This window comes from Scylla paramamosain, chromosome 23, assembly GCF_035594125.1.
Source record: "Scylla paramamosain isolate STU-SP2022 chromosome 23, ASM3559412v1, whole genome shotgun sequence".
NCBI classification, from domain to species: domain Eukaryota; kingdom Metazoa; phylum Arthropoda; class Malacostraca; order Decapoda; family Portunidae; genus Scylla; species Scylla paramamosain.
The window spans coordinates 17,285,755-17,293,254 of record NC_087173.1 but is presented as its reverse complement, the minus strand read 5'-3'; positions in this window follow the sequence as shown (position 1 = coordinate 17,293,254).

The window sequence follows — 7,500 nt, the reverse complement described above, 5'->3', positions numbered from 1 at the left end:
ATCTCATCTTTTATTTATTTATTTACTTTATTTTATTTATTTATTTATTATTTTTTTGCTTATATATTCCTCTTCTGTCCTTCTGCCTTATTCAATTTCTACTCTGGGTTGAGGTAGAGATGTTGCACTGGTGGATTGATGTCTCTACTAGATTATCAAAGTGTCTGTCCTTATCATTCCCTTGTAAATTTATCTTCTGTGTTGTTCAGTTGTGAAGGTGAAGATATCAAATAGTTATCAGCAATTAAGCTTTTGGTGTTGGTGAGAACGACAAGAAGTTGGTACCAGATGACCAAACCGTGTCCACTCACGTTTCCCTCCCCTACGTCTACATTCCTCTCGTCTCTCCGTCTCATTTTATTTCTGAGGTGACTTAAGTTCATATCATTTATCACCTGACCAAGTAAGTCCTGGTTCTAGGCGGAAGTGAGTTGCGGCGTTACGCTTATCACTTGTTCCTCTATCAGACGCTTGCCACAGTGAGATCAAGCAGGCGAGGGGAGTAATGTTGTCCGGGTAGTCTCTTCTCTTAACCTTTTCCCTGCTATGGGCGTCTTTTGTTAACCTTGAGACCACTGTAATGAATTGTTTGGATGGACATAAACACGAAGGAAAAAAGAAGAGGTTAATTTAACTTTTTTTTCAAGTTACAGAAACACGTTTTTAAGACACTAGTAACATAAATAGATAAATAAGAATGAACGCAAAGCAAAAAGTAAAAGATTAATTTAAGACATAGTAATACAAAAAAAAATAAATAAAATCTCTTAAAAGTTGTAGATGATTATGGGAAAGATTGACTATAGCAGAGAATTCCCGATTTGAAGGACGCTTTCGCTATTCCATCTACATATTTCAAGTATTTCAATATTATCCAAATCTCTTAATTCTCCCAAGTTTTATTTCCGCTCAGTAAAACCACTTAAATTTACAACACTTCTGCATTTCTCTTCTGTCTCTCCGCGTCATCTTGTTTCTGAGGTGACTGAGTTCATATCATCACAGACAGTTTCTTGTATTTAATGGTTTAAGAGTTCCAGGTGAGGGGCGCCCTCGCTGTTTCGTTCTCTTTTGTTTATTTGATCTTTTTTATATCTCTTTTAGGACAGGCACCTAACCGGACCTTTTTTTTCGTTCCTTTTTGTTGCCCTTCGCCAGTGCTCCTTTTACACACACACACATATATATATATATATATATATATATATATATATATATATATATATATATATATATATATATATATATATATATATATATATATATATATATATATATATATATATATATATATATATATATATATATATACGAGTATATGCACACTGGTAGGATACATAATATATATCACTTATATCTTTAAAAAAATCGATATAAAGTAATATTCCTTTTCAAAATGTCATCATTCCACATTTTTCGGATTTTTTCATATATTTTGCCCACGTGTTGCGGCACCATCCGTCTTTAACTGCATGTCATGTTTTGTCGTGAATGTGTGTACGCGAGGACTGTTCACTGCAGGCTGACAGGCTCACTGCTCACTACACGGGCTCACTGCTCACTACACAGGCTCACTACCCACTACGGGCTCACTGCTCACTACGGGCTCCGGCAGATCATTTAGGAGGAAGGCTTTAAAACATTATCCTGTAAATCTGGATGATCCTCTAGACCTTTCTTTTGGTACTAGCACTCTCAGCGGGCTTTCCTTCACTCTGTTGTCCTTGGCCATGGACCCTCTTACATACAAAAATAAAAAAAATAAATAAAAAAATAACATTCTAATCTAAATATATACTGTCCATGCAAACAATTACCACCAATGCACTCACAGCCTGTCATCCTCACAGCACAATGGCGGAGCAGAGCACGCAGCAAAGACATCAGGCCAACACCGAACAGCAACAGCAGGAGCAGCAAGGCAATCCCCTCACCTTGCTACTAACAGTACTTGAATACGAGGAGACACACTCCCCCATCCCGGACCCCAGTGTTTACGACGAGCAAGGCTACAACTGCTTCGGCTATGACAGGGAGGGGTATGACAGGGACGGCTACAACTGGCAGGGGTTCGACAGGCAGAGGAGGAGCAGGTGGCTGAGGCGTCCCTCCACCATGCGCCTCATGCTGAGCCGCGCCTTGATGCAACACTCCCGCTCCACCGCTAATTCGAAAGACGCGAAGACCGTTAGGGAAAGGGCGAGTTGCTAGTTGGTGTGTGTGTGTGTGTGTGTGTGTGTGTGTGTGTGTGTGTGTGACCGTTCTTCTTCCATTCATAACTGCACGTGTATTATGTTTAGTTGTTTCTAGTCTTATTTATTTATCTATTTGTTGGTGTTTTGTTTAATCAGTGCGAGTGAGACTGAAGGAAAAATGTAAGTTGCTAGTTACATAGTTAGTTAGTTAGTGTGTGTGTGTGTGTGTGTGTGTGTGTGTAGCGGTTCTTCCTCTTATTTAGCTATTTCTTCCTTTCGTTTATTTATTTTACTTTAACTTATTTCTTTCTCTTTATTATTGTTCTCTAAATTTTTGTTGTTGTGTGTAATTCGCATGTTTATTTATTTATTTATTTATATATTTTTTTTATTGGTGTGTGAAGGCGAGATGTGTTGTAACTGCTGTACTGTGCATTCATTGATCCTCTTATGAGCTTTGACGGTCCTTATTTCCGGTTAATTGCTGTGTGTACGTGTGTATGCATCTGCTTGACTTGCGTACCTGTTTGTAAGTTATGTATTTGTAGGTCTGTTTCTGGAAAATGTGTTTGTTCACGTTTGTATAAAGTCTTTCATATAGTTTTTGGTGCTGTGAATCTGAATGTACGAAACTTTTTTTTTTTTTAGTGGGGGGCTTGTTTTAGTGACATTTTATGTTTATTTCTACGGCATTTGTGTTTCTTTACGAGTGCATAAAGTCTTTCACATATTTTTGTGCTGTGAATCTAATTGTGCGGCATTTTTTTTTTTTTTTTTTTTGCAATGCGTACGACTCTTTAATGTTATCTGTAATCGTGTATAGAAAGAAGGTGCTTCTTTACGAGTGCATAAAGTCTTTCACATATTTTTGTGTTGTGAATCTAATTGTGCAGCATTTTTTTTTTTTTTTTTTGCAATGCGTACGATTCTTTAATGTTATCTGTAACCGTGTATAGAAAGAAGGTGACATAGGAGTTAATCATCTGCTACTTATGTTGGCATTGATTACCTTATGCATTCTGAGCTGTGATTTAAATCATGCGACACTTTTTTGAAATGGTACGATGTCTTAATGGTATTCGTTAACGCTCGTAGGGAGATATGGATAGATATCTTCCTGCTATTTATTTGTTGGTTTTGTACACTACTGTGATCCTAATACGATACTTTTTACGATGCGTACGATATTTTATAGATATTTAAGATAAGGGAATAGATGAGTACAAAGTGTAATAATCATCTGCTTTTTATTTTGTATATATTCTCGTACATATACATCTTGGGCTGTGACGAATTTAACTGTACGACATTTTTTTTTTTTTACTACGCGTACGATAATTATTGTTCAAGGTCACTGATGATTATTATTCTTCGACATTTGCTTGTTTTTGTCTTTGTTTAATGAAATAATTCAGGCTTACTTTGTATATGTGTTTGTATGTATTGCTAGTCTACGTGTGTGTGCGTGTGTGTGTGTGTGTGTGTGTGTGTGTGTGTGTGTGTGTGTGTGTGTGTGTGTGTGTGTGTGTTTGTGTTTAATGGAATAAATATATATTTATCAGTTGACTTTCATTTTAGACTTGTGAATCCTTAATAGTTAGTCTCGTTTAGTGAGTATTGCTCTCTCTCTCTCTCTCTCTCTCTCTCTCTCTCTCTCTCTCTCTCTCTCTCTCACACACACACACACACACACACACACACGCTCCTTTAATATCTTACCTTAATGATACAGACAAAAGTTTTAAATTACTTTAAGACGATTAAACTGAAATGTATAAAAAAAAATCTAATGGATAAAAGTAAATAAACAAGTAAGAAAAATAAAAGAAAAACGCCATAAAGTTATAGAAGTCAACTACATATTACTGCCAACCGACATTATATAACACTGATTAACTATGTACATTCTTGTAATTTATGTATTTTCTCATTTTCTTCACAGCGAGTGAGCTTCAGTCACGAATATCCACAGAATGATAAGCAAACGTCAAGCTGCATTACGTACTTTATCGTATCGTAATTCTTTATTTCAACATAAGAACATAAGAAATAAGGGAAGCTGCAAGAAGCGACCAGGCTTACACGTGGCAGTCCCTGTATGAAATATACCTACCTATTTCCATCTATTATCCCCATCCATAAACCTGTCTAATCTTCTCTTAAAGCTCTCTAGTGTCCTAGCACTAATAACATGATTACTGAGTCCGTTCCACTCATCTACCACTCTATTTGAGAACCTATTTTTTCCTATCTCCTTCCTAAACCTAAATTTTTCAAGCTTGAACCCGTTATTTCTTGTTCTGCCCTGGTTGTTGATCCTAAGAATTTTGCCTACATCCCCCTTGTTATAACCCTTATACCACTTAAAGACTTCTATCAGGTCCCCTCTTAACCTACGTCTTTCTAAAGAATGTAAATTTAACAGCTTCAATCTCGCCTCGTAAGGAATACTCCTCATCCCCTGTATCCTTTTAGTCATTCTCCTCTGTACTGATTCTAATAGACCTATATCCTTCCTGTAATGTGGGGACCAGAACAGCACAGCGTAGTCTAGATGAGGTCTGACCAGCGCCAAGTATAACTTTAATATTACTTCCGGCCTTCTACTTTTAACTCTCCTAAAAATGAATCCTAGTACCCTATTTGCCCTGTTTCTGGCTTCAATGCATTGTTTCCTTAGACGGAGTTCAGAGCTAACTATAACTCCTAAATCTTTCTCGTATCCTGTACCTACCAGAGTTTGGTTGTTAAATGTGTACCTACTGTGTGGGTTTCCTCTACCTACGCTAAGTACTTTGCATTTATTGATATTAAATTGCATTTGCCATCTATCCGTCCATTCATTCATTATATCTAAATCTGCCTGCAAGGCGATGGCATCCGATTCTGACCTAATCAATCTACCTATCTTTGTGTCATCCGCAAATTTACTAACATCACTACTAATTCCACTATCCAAGTCATTGATATATATTAGAAATAACAATGGCCCTAATACTGATCCCTGTGGCACCCCACTAATATCATCACTTCAGGAGCTTTTCTGCACGGCTGCTGGGTTTGAGGTCCAATGTTTCCTTCTCGTCAACGTCACGTTGTGGATAGGTTAGGCTAGGTTATGGTTAAGGTGTATTCTATGCAGAGCATTGATCAGCTCTAGATGATTGATCTGAATTCGCTCGGCGAAAGAACGCTCGGAGCCATTACTGATCAAAACAACACAGGCAAATCGCTGCCCAACTGTCACCAGAACCAGACTGTTCATGTTCGCCACTGTGCTCTGAGGAAGTTTCAGTGAGGACTACAACCTACATTTCCTGAAGCAGATGGGGATAAGAAGGCCACCCCTGAGTCCCAGCCACCTGCCTACCCAGGTGGATCCTCCTCAAAAGGGAAAAGAATGGCAGCACACGATTGGATTCCACGTCTGGCCACGAGCGTTTTAAAAGTCTCACACAACGCTCTCTTCATACACAGCATGATAAAAACAGTCGTTGTGAAGTACATAATGGCAAAACGAGAAAATATTCGGACGTAAGGTGAGGTTAGCCTGACCTGCGTGTTGACACTACTGACACCATTACTGAGACACTGCAAACGTAAACGTATGTCTGGACAAGTGGCACCTTCCTTTGCCCCATCATGTAGTCACTGGTAAAGACTTGATGTGGCTTGTTAAATCTTCCTTGTTTCTGGTATTTGCTACCACTACTGTACACATTCTGTGCCTACAGCTCCATTCGGCAACGATTCATTGCAGTTCAGTTTTCTCCTCTGAAATATCAACCGTTTTCTTTCAGTTTATTTCCCTAAATAAGTCCCCAACAGAGGCTGCTCAGCCGCTAATGGCCGCCACCAGCAACAGTCGTCTGCTACAACCCACCTCCAGAAGTCACCCTCATCACATCACATGAATCTAGATCAAGATGGTAAGTACAACACAGGCCGCGCGACCAGATCAGTTATCTGACACGGATCAAAGTAAACAACAGGCGCCTTTAGGTTAGGTTAAGTTACGAGAAGGCCGCCGCGGGACCATCACTAATGAGATGACACATTTTATTTCACTGTCCATAGTTTTTTTTCTTTTTTTCTCTGTATTCTCAGCCTCAAACTTCTTGTCTCTGGTAATTTTTGTTCCGTTTTTAGTGATTTTTTTAGTTTAATAATTCTTGCTCCGCCTTCAGTAATTCTTGCTCCGCCTTCAGTAATTCTTGTTCCGTCTTCAGTAATTCTTGTTCTGTCTTTAGTAATTCTTATTCCGTCTTTAGTAATTCTTGTTCTGTCTTTAGTAATTCTTTTTTCGTCTTTAGTAATTCTTGTTCCGTCTTTAGTAATTCTTGTTCTGTCTTTAGTAATTCTTATTCCGTCTTTAGTAATTCTTGTTCCGTCTTTAGTAATTCTTGTTCCGTCTTTAGTAATTCTTGTTCTGTCTTTAGTAATTCTTTTTTCGTCTTTGGTAATTCTTGTTTCGTATTGTTAAACCTCTCCTAGTATTCCCTCAGTCATAGCCCAAAAAACACCAAGAGGAGATAAAGGAAGAAACAAGAAATAATAATCTGAAGAGAGAATCCGATATTTTATAACTTCAAAGGAATACCAAGAGAAGATAAAGGAAGAAAAAATAAATAATAATCTAAAGAAATTAATAAAGTATCTTATAAGTTAAAAGAAACACAAAGAGGAGATAAAATAAGAAAAAGAACTGATTATGTGAAGAGAGAGACGAGTCCAGCACTATATAACTCGTATTACTGTGCAAGGATGCGGTGTATAATTGCCGGAAGTTACATACGATCGCATAACTTGTAAATATAGGTAAATAATATCAACAGAGTAAAGATTATAACACTCACCGCCTTTCCTTGAACTCACAAAACCGGATTGGTACTCAGAGTGGTAGATGAATTGAATAGACTCAGTAATCAGGTTGTTAATGTTGAGTCATTATGGAGATTAGATTATAGCTTCTGTGATTCTCTTATGTTCTTATGTTCTTACAAGTATGGACGCAAAAAGGTCGTGTAGCATTTCCTATCAGACTCGTAACAACAGAAACTACAGGAGGAGGCTCATTCAAAAACAGCGACCGGGAGTGAATATTTAACCTGGGAAGAAAGAGCAGGAGACAACGTGTATGATGGTGAGGGTGTAGAGGCAGATGTAGATGCGGAGCTGTGGCATTTGTACCGACAGCTTCTTTAAGGATTCTTCTGGTTTTGCTTCATGTCCTACTGCATCGTTTGTTTTCTTTTGTTTTCTCCTTTTTCATCCACATTTTATATAGTACTTCTTTATGTTGTAC